Below are 12,483 nucleotides of genomic sequence, written 5' to 3' on the forward strand. Positions count from 1 at the left end.
ATATATTGACGTCCTAACAGCCAGTACCTCAGAAAATGACTTGTATTTGGAGATAGAGTCTTTGGAGAGGTACTTAAGTTAAAATAAGACCATTAGGGTAGGCCCTACGAAAGCAGACCTAGAAAACTAATACAGCACAAATACTTTATTCCTCAGATTTTCCTGCCTAAATATGTTTATATTTATTTGTCCAATACATTTCCTGCCTAAATATGTTTATATTTATTTGTCCAATACATTTCCATACACAAGTAAACACTCAAAATGCAATTATTTCTCTTTCCAAACTCAACATGACACACACTGTCCTCACTAGAAAATATTTTAAACTTTGGCCATCAAAGTTAAATTGTCTTTGCATATGATTTATGTATCATTTTAGCACTATCAGATCCCTGGCTCTCTGGGACCCAAGGCATGTTTTACCTGCATTGAATATAAATTATAGGATCTCCCACTAGCATGAATATTGCCTTTCTTTAGATTCTCTCTTTTCTACTTTAGTGGTGGCTTGCTATTAATCCATAATTTGGGAGGGAAAGCTACTATGACATGGCTGATTTGAGAATGTCTATAAATTAACAGGGAAAAGAATAATCACAATTTTTGCCACTACTGATACAGCTCTGTTTTCATTGCCTGGTACTGAGAAATGCTTTTAACGTACTTTCATAGCCTTTTGGCCCACTGGTTACTTTTAAAGTTTGCTACTCTGGGCAATCTGTATAACTTACCATTTACCACAGATGCTCCTTGCTCTTCTTCCTTCATACTTTTGTCTATGGAGAATATCACCTCCATCACCCCAAGATCAAATTGAATGCATGAGTGCTTGACAAACAAGTTCTTGTCATGGGTCATTTCATGCCCTATTTGCCATGTAGATGTGAATTGGAGATATGATACAGATATTCTAAAGCCCTTAGTTTTGAATTTACATCAGTTGGATGGTGTTTATACTGATGATTAATGTTGCAGTGAACACATAGAATTGCTGTGTGACTTCTGAATGATTCCTGATTCTTCACTCTGGGCAGATGAGAAATGGTAAGTGCCTGGGTGATATTTACAAAGAAGAAATAATGTGATTTCAAAATGCAATCTCTAAGGGAAGCATATATGCTGATTAATAGGAAGTTGTAACCCTCTGACACTGCTTCTGTGCTTTGGCAAGAAATAATTTCCTTGTGTAGATAGTAACTGCAGATTGTCTATAATCATCCAAGAAACTGAGGATTAATGTAGATTTTCATACTACCTTGTAGGTATCATTCCTATTATAAACTTGTATAACACAATAGGCCATGATGATGGATTCACTTTAGGTTTCTCTGAAACTAAATATTTTGAAAATGATAGAAAATATATGCAGTTGAATAGCATGCTTTATCAACTTTAGCAGTATTCCTCTTAGGAAGATATCTTTTCAGATAGAATTGCTTTTCTTGAAAAAGAAAATAAAAAAGAATGGCCAATTATAAGATAATTCATCTATTTATGCTTTCATGAAGAAACAGATGTCATTAGTTTATGAGTTGTGTGCATGTGTGTGTGTGTGTATTTTTTTCTTATGTATTTTAAAAGTGATGTAGTTTAATATTTGTATTTGTGCCTTTCTGTGGTTAAATATGTCAGTGGTTTAATATGGAAAGAATCAAAGAGAGGTTAATTGTAGGAGGAGATTGAACTCAACACACATCTGAAATTCCTCTTGTCCTGAATCCCTTAGGTGGCTGAAAATTCATAAAAATCCTGGGAAAGGAGAAAGAATGTCATGAGCAGGCAAAAATTAATGAGAATATTTGCAAATTAGAAAAGGATGCAATCCTGAAAACCTCCAAGCTTGGAGTAACGTTAATATAGAGGAGGCGGGCGATGGGGAGAGGGTGATGGAACAGACATCAGAGTCATTAAGCAAGAGCTAAATTCTGAAAAACAGACCAGTGCAGCTTTTTCACTTCCCCTACTATATCAAATGACAGGCACAAGTGGAATTCAATGTCAGGATAAGCCCGAAAAGTATTATCAAAAATAAATCCTTTAGGGGTCTGAGTGAGGAGAGCAGATCACGTGGGGGGTTTGAGACACATACAGGCAGAGAAGGAGAAAAAGGGGCAGGCTGCTCTGCCAGGAGGTTGAAGCTTTGAAGCACTCCTCTGCCACAATGCACATCTTCTTAAGTTGGCAAGTGGTGGAGGGGGACAGATACCTGGCTTGCCTGCCAGCCCATGCCCAGGAGCCTTAAGACATTTGTCCCATTGACCCACCATAACCATTTATGGTTAACTAAACTAAAAGCAGTCTTACAAAGTTGAGGCCCTGTGCAATATCAGAACTGCAGAAATCACCCTCGCCAGCTGTTAATGGATAATCAACCATCACCAGATAGTTGAGGCCAAGCAATAGAAGGATCAAACTTACAGAACCACTGACCCAAGGTTATGAGAGAAATAATTCAAGAAACAGATGAACACTTAATTTAAAAAACACTTAAAAATATCTTTAGAGAGTCAAGTGGCTATTATTCATTGAAAGAAAAGCAAACTAAGAGGAGGGAGAGGGGGAGGGGGAGGCAGAGGGGTGAAGAGGAAGGGAAAGAAAAGGCTCCTATGAAGATGAGTAGTCAGAGAGCACAAACTGTTTCTAGAAATTAAAAATCTCATGGCAAAATAGAAAAAAAAATGTGGGAAATGAATAACAGGATGAACATTGCTGAAGGCTGAATTAGTATTCTAGACAATAAAATAAAACAAAACAAAATCTGGAGAAAAAAATGAAAGAAAAATTAAAACACAATACTTAAAAAAAAATTTTTTTAATGTCCATTTATTATTGAGAGAGAGAGAGAGAGAGCATGAGCATGGGAGGGGCAGACACAGAATCCGAAGCAAGCTCCAGGCTCTGAGCTGTCAGCACAGAGCCCGATGTGGGGCTCGAACTCACAAACTGCGAGATCATGACCAGAGCCTAAGTCGGATGCCCCAAAACACAATACTTTTAATCCATGATGCTGAACATCCACTTAATAGTTCTAGAAAAACAGAACATAGGAAATAAAAGAGATGAAAAGGAAATAGCAGAATTTCTCTTGAGCTGAAGTGTTTGAGTCTTCAAACTAATAGTGTCCTTATATAGTTACATTCTAAGGGAATTTCTGGTCTCCAAATTTTAAATTTCCAGAGAGAAAAATCAATCAATCAAAAAACCAAACAGATGGCCAAGAAAAGAATAAGAGTCGAATTGTAGTCAGACTTCGAGTTAGCAACACTAGATGCTGAAGAAGTAGTTTAAGGAGGCTTTTTCTGTCTCTGAGCAGATGGAGAACTCCTCCCCACTTTTATGCCCACTTAGAATAATTTTAGTTTTGGCCCTCTATTTCCCCAAACTTACTGATCATCCAATCACCTGTAAACTTTGGAGAAGTGCAGAGCCATAGACCCAATTCCAAGAGATGTGGGTGTATTAGATCCAGGGTGTGGTCTGGGAATCTGTCTTCTAAAAAACTCCTTAGTTTGGAAATGATTGGCTTAGCCCCTAGATGCTAATGACTCAACTCCATTAGCTGTTTGGTCCACGTGGGGCTCTGGTCCATGACATGAGCTCCAATCTAGGACTCATTCCTCCTCATTCTAGACCACAATGCTGACTCAGTGTGTTCTGTCTGAGGCTTTGTGTGTCTCATGTGGCCAGAACTCAGGCCACAAAAATAATGTTCATGGTCTCTACTTTATTTTAGACTAAACATATCCTAGGTGACAAACTAACAAAAGATGTAAAATATTTCTGTAAATCCAACTCAGTTAGAAACTGTGACCATTCCGTTTTGGGATGAGCACTGGGTGTTGTATGGAAACCAATTTGACAATAAATTTCATATATTAAAAAAAAAAAAAAAAAAGAAACTGTGACCATTCATTTCTGACCCACCAATCATTTGAAGGCTTGAATTTCACAAATAGGATAAAGAGCTTGGCCAGAGTTTTTCAGTTTAATTGCAGTTATTCCAGTCAGGAAGATTTAATTGGATTAAATTAATTTAAAAAATAAAGATTTGTCAGATAACAGCACAGAATTGTCTTATTCATAGAGAAGCCCCTAGAGTTGCCTTTTAATTCTATCGAATTTGTCATTAAGTGACAATGGCTTATACCGCTCACATTATCAGAAGTCACATTAAGAAGCAGCTTTTAGAATTTGGTACATGATGCAAGCACTGAGCAGTAAGGTCAGACACACAAGAAAATCAACAATCCATAATCTTGTTGGATCAATGCAGTCTGAGCAGACCTTATTCATGCTGCGGATGACTGAATCCATTACTCTGCTTGCGTGTTTAAAGATAGAGAATGCAGATTCTCGCAGAGAGCCACCAAGAGAAGGTATGCCATTCCTGTGGTTGAGTGTCACAGTAAGAGGTGGTGTGAAACTAATTTTTTTTTTTTTTAACTGCAAAGAGCTATTGTGAGTGTTAGGAAAGAAAATGTGTGTGGGTGAAAGTGCACTATAAATTCCAAACACCAATCAGATGGGTCAGATGGGAAGCATTTATATTAGCATTATTTTTATTGTTATTAAAAGCATCAGAGGACTTTTGAAGTCTCTCTTCTTTCCTTCCTGTTTGAACTTATTTTCTTATTACACTCTAATACGATGACATAGATCCATCAAAAACTCTGACTGCATTTTGCTCTGTGGCTCCGTTTCCACCCTCTAACTTCCCTCCAGTGTGCTTCTTTGCTCCCTTCCTCTAAGCTCCTTTTTAAGAGCCTGACTTCCTTCAATGTTAGAGGAGAAGGGGAAAAAGCACAAAAGATGAAACATTTATATAAGTCAATATTATTATTAACTATCATCTTTTATAGGTAAACCGAACCTCACAATTATTAGTCTATGTGGGTCTCGTCCAGATGGCAGCATTTCCCCTTAAAGATACAGACAGCCATTCAATTTCTTTGGTACACTTAATGGTTAAATATTTTTCATTTTCATTTTTTAAATCAGAAAACAGGGCTGAAATAAAATTTTTGCTCCAAGGAAATGTCTGTGTTCAGCTAAGCATGTGTTGGAATTTCCCAAAGATTATACTCCTCTTAGGCCCAATAAGTTAGAGGGAAATTTTGATTACAGTGCCTGGTACTTGTGGAGAATGTGATTAAAAACTGATTAAAGACCTACCAAAAGATGTAGTTGAGATACTGGCTGTAATTTTAGTAGTTAATAAAAATCATGATCTCAGTGTTTCTGAATTTCTTTTGAAACTAAAGAATATATACTTGACCCGAGGAAATAAAAACAAGTAAAAACAGTTTATATAAGAACCTCAAAGACAGTCCTAGTGATCAGTTTCTAACAATCGTGTGTCTAGGGGAGGAGAGGCCCCAGCAATCCTATGTTAACCTTTATGTATTTATGGCCTTTATTTTATATATGTTAAGAGATAATTTGACATATAGTTCTTTTTCCTTTTCTTTAAACGGAAAACACATTGAATGCCGTTGATACACTATGGGAATAGAATACTAATTCTGTTAGGAAAAAGGTGACATTTACTTGGTCTTAATTTAGAGAATAATTTATGTAAATTATTTTTAAAAAGAGCAGAGGATGTCAAGTTTTCCTGATAAATTTCAAGTGAGATCAACACATTCATTGGCCCATCATTCCATATTTATTTCTTTTAAGCTTTCTGATTCTATTTTTATTATTGTTAAGCAAAAACTATTAAAAAATAGTCTGGTCACATCTAACAGGTAATGAGTGGTCACCTTGAACTCAGTCCTGAGAGTTTTGTTATTTGAGACCTTGTATTTGAAAAATACCTAGAACTGGCACCTTTACTGATATGCAGCTCACTTTATGCATTTTCATTAATTTATCGGAAGTGGATGTGATGTCTACAGAAATATGTTAGAAGGGGCTTTTGAACCATGTTTTGTACCATGTTCTTTTTTGTTCCTCTTCTTGTGTAGAAACAGTTTTGAATACACTGTCACGTATATTTATGAGAAAATAGCAAGTTTAGACCATAGTTAAAGAAAAAGAAGTGAAGACTAAAAAATTAAAATAGACTTTGCCACATTTTCAACAAGCCTGGCACTTTTCTTTTTTGTTTCTATTTTTTTATTGTTGGAAAATGTTTGTAGGGGACCTCGAGTGAAACAGACTTAAAGACAGAATCACATTTTAGATGAACATGGAGTAAATATAGTTCTTTTTTTGTACGCCTAAGAAACAAGTCATTTTCTGCCTTGTATTATTATTGTTTTTATCCTATCATATTTTTTGTTGAGATTCCAAATCTTTTGAAAGTTTATATCCCTTACCCAAGGTGCAGCCAAATCCTTGGCATATAAGTGTGTTAATATCAGATAAATGGAGAACAACTCAGTTTTGTACTTCACATCTCTATCACCATGCCTACCATCAGTTTGTCGTCTATTGGAGGAGAAAAGCTTGAGAGCTATAGCACAAGGCAGGATGAAAGAAATACTTTTAGTAACGATACAAGCAAAATGATAGTAAATTCCAAAGTAGGAGTAATAGCATAAATTTGGGGATAGAGGAAGGAAGGGGACTGGGAACCTTCATAAAAGGAAGCCATACTAAGCCTAAATTTGTAAGGATCAGGAGTGTTTCCACAGGCTAAGAAGGTAGAGGAAACTTGTGTTTCCTGCCTAGAGGCTGGATAAAGCACTTCCCGTGTGGGGACTAGAAATCAATCCCATTAACCTGGAGCTTCTCTTCCTGGAGCAGTGGGGCCACATCACCTTTGTTCCTGGGTAGCTCTGAGGAGTTCAGACTTTGTTTTGCACAAGGAGAAGGGGCTAGTGAAAATTTCTGAGCAGAGAAATAATATACTGTGCAATATACATATATAGGAAAATGGCTCCGGTATTAGCAGATAGGGTGGATGGAAGCCGGGTTTGGCAGTTGAGATATGTGAGCCTCTGAGGCTGGAGTGGCAGTAAGAAAGGAAAGGAGAGCCAGATATGGGATACATTGTGGGAGCACATGGAGACTAGAAACAATCCTGGTACTGCCCTCATCATAGCTGAGCCTTTCTCTTCCCTGTAGAATGTAGTTGAAATCCCTGACATGACACACGGAAGTCCTCTTCCTTGCACTGCTCCTCTTTCCCCTTTATGGCACACTGGGCTCTACCTGTCTAGACCTCTCTGTTCTTCATGCTCTTGCATAACCCTTTGATTCTGAATATTATATTCCCTATGCTAGATGTATCTTTCTCTTCCTTCTAGTTTCTGAAGATCTACTCAATTTTTAAGAACCCAATTCAAATATTATCTCCTTTTTGGATGTTTTCCTACCCATACCTCACCTGTCCTCCTTCCTGGGGATGCTGGTGGATGTAGTTGCTCTTTACCCTGCCTTCTAGAGCAATAGGCTCATCTGTCTTTTATAAAGCTATTTTAGTAGCATGCCACCATACATCTATCAGAATGGCTAAGAGAAAAAATAGAGAAAATCCCAAATGCTGGTGAGATTGCTGAGAAACTTGGCCATGCATGCGCTGCTTGTGGGAATATAACATGGTATAGTCATTCTGGGACACAGTTTGACAGCTTTTTTAAAAAAAAGTCTAGGGGAGCCTGGGTGGCTCAATCTGTTGAGCATGGAACTCTTGATTTCAAAAGCTCAGTCATGGTTCCAGGGTCATGGGATCAAGCCCCATATGCGGCTTCGTGCTGAGCGTGGAGCCTGCTTAACATTCTCTCTCTCCCTCTTCTCTCTGCCCCTTTTCCCTGTTAATGCTGTCTCTCTCTTAAAAATTAAAAAAAAAAAAAAAAAAAACAACCTGAACACTGAAATACCCTATGATCCAGCAATTGTGCTCCTAGGCATTTATCCAAGAGAAATGACAGTGTATACTCACACAAGAACCTGTACATGAATGTTCATTGCAGCATTATTTGGAATAGCCAAAAATTGGAATAAGCCCGGATATCCTTCAGCAGGTGAATGGTAAAACACACCATGGTAAATACACACTGTGGACTACTACTCAGTAATAAAAAGGAACAAATTACTGATACATGCAATAATTTGGATGAATCTTTCAGGTATTGTGCTCAGAGGAAAAAAAGTCAGTACTTAAAGTTACATATTGCATGATTCTATTTGTGTAATGCTTTTGAAATGACAAAATTTTAAAAATGGAAGATAGATTAGTGGCTGCCAGAGGTTAGGGATAGAGGAGGGGGTGGGAGAGAGGTGGGTAGAGTTATAAAGGGGCAGTACAAGTCTTGTAGTATGGAATTGTTCAGTATCTTAACTGTCGTTGTAGATACAGGAACCTACATGACTGATACAATTGTGTAGAACTAACACACACACACACACACACACACACACACACACACACGTGAGTACAAGTAAAACTGGTGAAATCTGAATAAGATGGGAGGATTGTATCAATGTAAATATGCCAGTTTGATACACAGCAAAACCTTGGATTGTGAGTAATTAGTTCTGCGAGTGTTCTGCAAGACAATCAAATATTTTTAATAAATTTTAACTTGATAAATGAGTGATGTCCTGTCATATGAGTGGTACATGATACTGAACATCACATGATCACAACTGAGCCAATGGTTCTTGAAATTGACTTTGATATACAAGTGCTTTGGATTACAAGCATGTTTCTGGAGAATGCTTGCATACTTTACTGTACTATAGTTTTGCAAAGTGTTACCACCGGAGGAAATGAGACAAAGTATAGAAGAGGTCTCTCTGTATTATGTCTTACAACTATATGTGAATTTATAATGGTCTCAATGAAATTAAAAACAAACAAACAAACAAATAAAAACCTGCCCTGATTATGTAAAACTGAAAATTGGTTACATGGCCTTGTACCTGAAGGCAAATACAGTGACATATATCTTTGCACTCCTAACCCCTAGTAGGTTGACAGACACATGATAGGTGCACAATACATAATTGCTAAGGTGACACTTTTAATTAAGAGACATGAATACAAGGTACAAATTTGAGTTAAGGTAGATAAGATCTCTCTCTCTATCTCTCTCTCTGACTTTCTCACTCTTTTTTCTTGAAGTGTTGAATTTGAAATTTGAGTGGGATATCCAAATTAGAGATATCTAGCAGGCAGCTTCAAGTGTTTCTATTCTTTCTAGCATTCTAGCTGAACAACAAATGTCCTAGATGTGACTCTATGGTTCAAGGCTGTCTGTATGTAGCTCAGTACATTTCGTGAAAAGGACTTGATAAAGCTTTCATAGTCCATTTTTCTCTAATACTGGATATTCTACCTGACCAACTCAAATTCAAACAAAATTATCACATTCTGAATTGTCTTCTCATTTTATAGAGGGAACCTATATATTGATTTTGATCCTCAGTTTAAATTCTTAACTCTTCACCAAAGGGATTATTAGACGTTTTCCCTTAAATCTAAGGTGTCAGGTATAGTTTTTAATTAAAGATCAATTAAAAATGGGCAAAATAATATTTGACATGAAATCAAAACATTAGTCAATGGTCAAATATAAATTCAGTTATATGTATTATTGTTGTATATCCCTTTTAATATTGCTTTGTAGGAAACTGTTGTCTGTAAAACTAGGGTACAGGTTTTAGTATCACAGATTCTAGAAAGGAACTTTAGTAATCATTTAGTTCTGTGACCATAACAATCTTTTTTTTTTTTTTTAACGTTTATTTATTTTTGAGACAGAGAGAGACAGAGCATGAACGGGGGAGGGGCAGAGAGAGAAGGAGACACAGAATCGGAAGCAGGCTCCAGGCTCTGAGCCATCAGTCCAGAGCCCGACGCGGGGCTTGAACTCACGGACCGCGAGATTGTGACCTGAGCTGAAGTCGGACGCTTAACCGACTGCGCCACCCAGGCGCCCCTGTGATCATAACAATCTTAACAATCTTGATTGTCTTCTCGAGAATCTCTAGGCATTTATATTACATATGCTCCTTCAGCCAGTTCTTGAGTTTTATCACCTAGTTGTTCACAGTTATTTCTTTTTTTTTCTTTTCTCAGAAAAATTTTTTAATTTCATTTTTAAATATATATCCAAATTAGTTAGCAATAATGATTTCAGGAGTAGATTCCTTAATGTCCCTTACCCATTTAGCCCATCCCCCCTCCCACAACCCCTCCAGTAACCCTCTGTTTGTTCTCCATATTTAAGAGTCTCTTATGCTTTGTCCCCCTCCTGTTTTTTTATTATTTTTGCTTCCCTTCCCTTATGTTCATCTGTTCTGTGTCTTAAAGTCCTCATGTGAGTGAATTCATATGATATTTGTCTTTCTCTGACTAATTTTGCTTAGCATAATACCCTCTACTTCCATCCACGTAGTTGCAAATAGCAAGATTTCATTCTTTTTGATTGCTGAGTAATACTCCATTATATATATATATATATATATATATATATATATATATATATATATATATACCACTTCTTTATCCATTCATCCATCAGTGGGCATTTGGGCTCTTTCCATACTTTAGCTATTGTTAATAGTGCTGCTATAAACATTGGGGTGCATGTGCCCCTTCGAACAGCATACCTGTACCCCTAAATACCTAGTAGTGCAATTGCTGGGTCGTAGGGTAGTTCTATTTTTAATTTTTTGAGGAACCTCCATACTGTTTCCCAGAGTGGCTGCACCAGCTTGCATTCCCACCAGCAGTGCAAAAGAGATCTTCTTTCCCTGCATCCTTGCCAACATCTGTTGTTGCCTGAGTTGTTCATGTTAGCCATTCTGACAGGTGTGAGGTGGTATCTCATTGTGGTTTTGATTTACATTTCCCTGATGATGAGTGAAGAATGTTGAGCATATTTTCATGTGTCGATTGGCCATCTGGATGTCTTCTTTGGAGAAGTGTCTATTCATGTCTTTTGCCCATTTCTTCACTGTATTATTTGTTTTTTGGGTGTTGAGTCTGAGCAGTTCTTTATAGATTTTGGATACTAACCCTTTATCTGATATGTCATTTGCAAATATCTTCTCCCATTCTGCCGGTTGCCTTTTAGTTTTGCTGGTTGTTTCCTTCACTGTGCAGAAGCTTTTTATTTTGATGAAGTCCCAGTAGTTCATTTTTGCTTTTGTTTCCCTTGCCTCTGGAGACGTGTTGAGTAAGAAGTTGCTGTGGCCGGGGCGCCCGGGTGGCGCAGTCGGTTAAGCGTCCGACTTCAGCCAGGTCACGATCTCGCGGTCCGGGAGTTCGAGCCCCGCGTCAGGCTCTGGGCTGATGGCTCAGAGCCTGGAGCCTGTTTCCGATTCTGTGTCTCCCTCTCTCTCTGCCCCTCCCCCGTTCATGCTCTGTCTCTCTCTGTCGCAAAAAATAAATAAATGTTGAAAAAAAAAATTAAAAAAAAAAAAAAAAGAAGTTGCTGTGGCCAAGATCAAAGAGGTTTTTGCCTGCTTTCTCCTTGAGGATTTTGATGGCTTCCTGTCTTACATTGAGGTCTTTCATCCACTTTGAGTTTATTTTCGTGTGTGGTGTAAGAAAGTGGTCCAGGTTCAATCTTCTGCATGCTGCTGTCCGGTTTTCCCAGCACCACTTGCTGAAGAGACTATCTTCATTCCATTGGATATTCTTTCCTGCTTTGTCAAAGATTAGTTGGCCATACGTTTGTGGGTCCATTTCTGGGTTCTCTATTCTGTTCCAATAATCTGAGTGTCTGTTCTTGTGCCAGTATCATACTGTCTTGATGATTACGGCTTTGTGGTATAGCTTGAAGTACGGGATTGCGATGTCTCCTGCTTTGGTTTTCTTTTTCAAGATTGCTTTGGCTATTTGGGATCTTTTCTGGTTCCGTACAAATTTTAGGATTATTTGTTCTAGCTCTGTGAAGAAGGCTGGTGTTATTTTGATAGGGATTGCATTGAATATGGAGGTTGCTTTGGGTAGTACTGACATTTTAACAATATTTGTTCTTCCTATCCAGGAGCATGGAATATTTTTCCATTTTTTTGTGTGTGTGTCTTCTTCAATTTCTTTCATAAGCTTTCTATAGTTTTCAGTGTATAGATTTGTCACCTCTTTGGTTAGATTTATTCCTAGGTATTTTATGTTTTTTGGTGCAATTGTAAATGAGATCGATTCCTTGATATCTCTTTCTGTTGCTTCATTGTTGGTGTATAGGAATGCAACTGATTTCTGTGCATTGATTTTATATCCTGAAACTTAGCTGAATTCATGAATCAGTTCTAGCAGTTTTTTGGTGGAATCTTTTGGGTTTTCCATAGAGAGTATCATGTCATCTGCAAAGAGTGAAAGTTTGACCTCCTCCTGGCCAATTTGGATGCCTTTTTTTTTTGCGTGTGTTTTCTGATAGCAGAGGCTAAGACTTCCCATACTATGTTGAATAACAGTGGTGAGAGTGGACATCCCTGTCTTGTTCCTGACCTTAGGGGGAAAGCTCTCAGCTTTTCCACAGGAGTTCTTTCTTATGTCCAAATGAAATGGCTTCTATTGGC

General features: G+C 37.7%; 1 long non-coding RNA gene across 3 annotated transcripts in view; it reads left to right on the forward strand.

Annotated features, from left to right (window-relative positions):
* Window positions 1-12,483, forward strand: part of LOC147584221 (uncharacterized) — a 198,412-nt gene that overhangs the window by 123,049 nt on the left and 62,880 nt on the right. The window lies entirely within an intron of this gene.

The sequence above is a fragment of the Puma concolor genome, chromosome A1 (assembly GCF_028749965.1).
Source record: "Puma concolor isolate L17-30 chromosome A1, mPumCon1.1.hap2, whole genome shotgun sequence".
Lineage (NCBI taxonomy): Eukaryota > Metazoa > Chordata > Mammalia > Carnivora > Felidae > Puma > Puma concolor.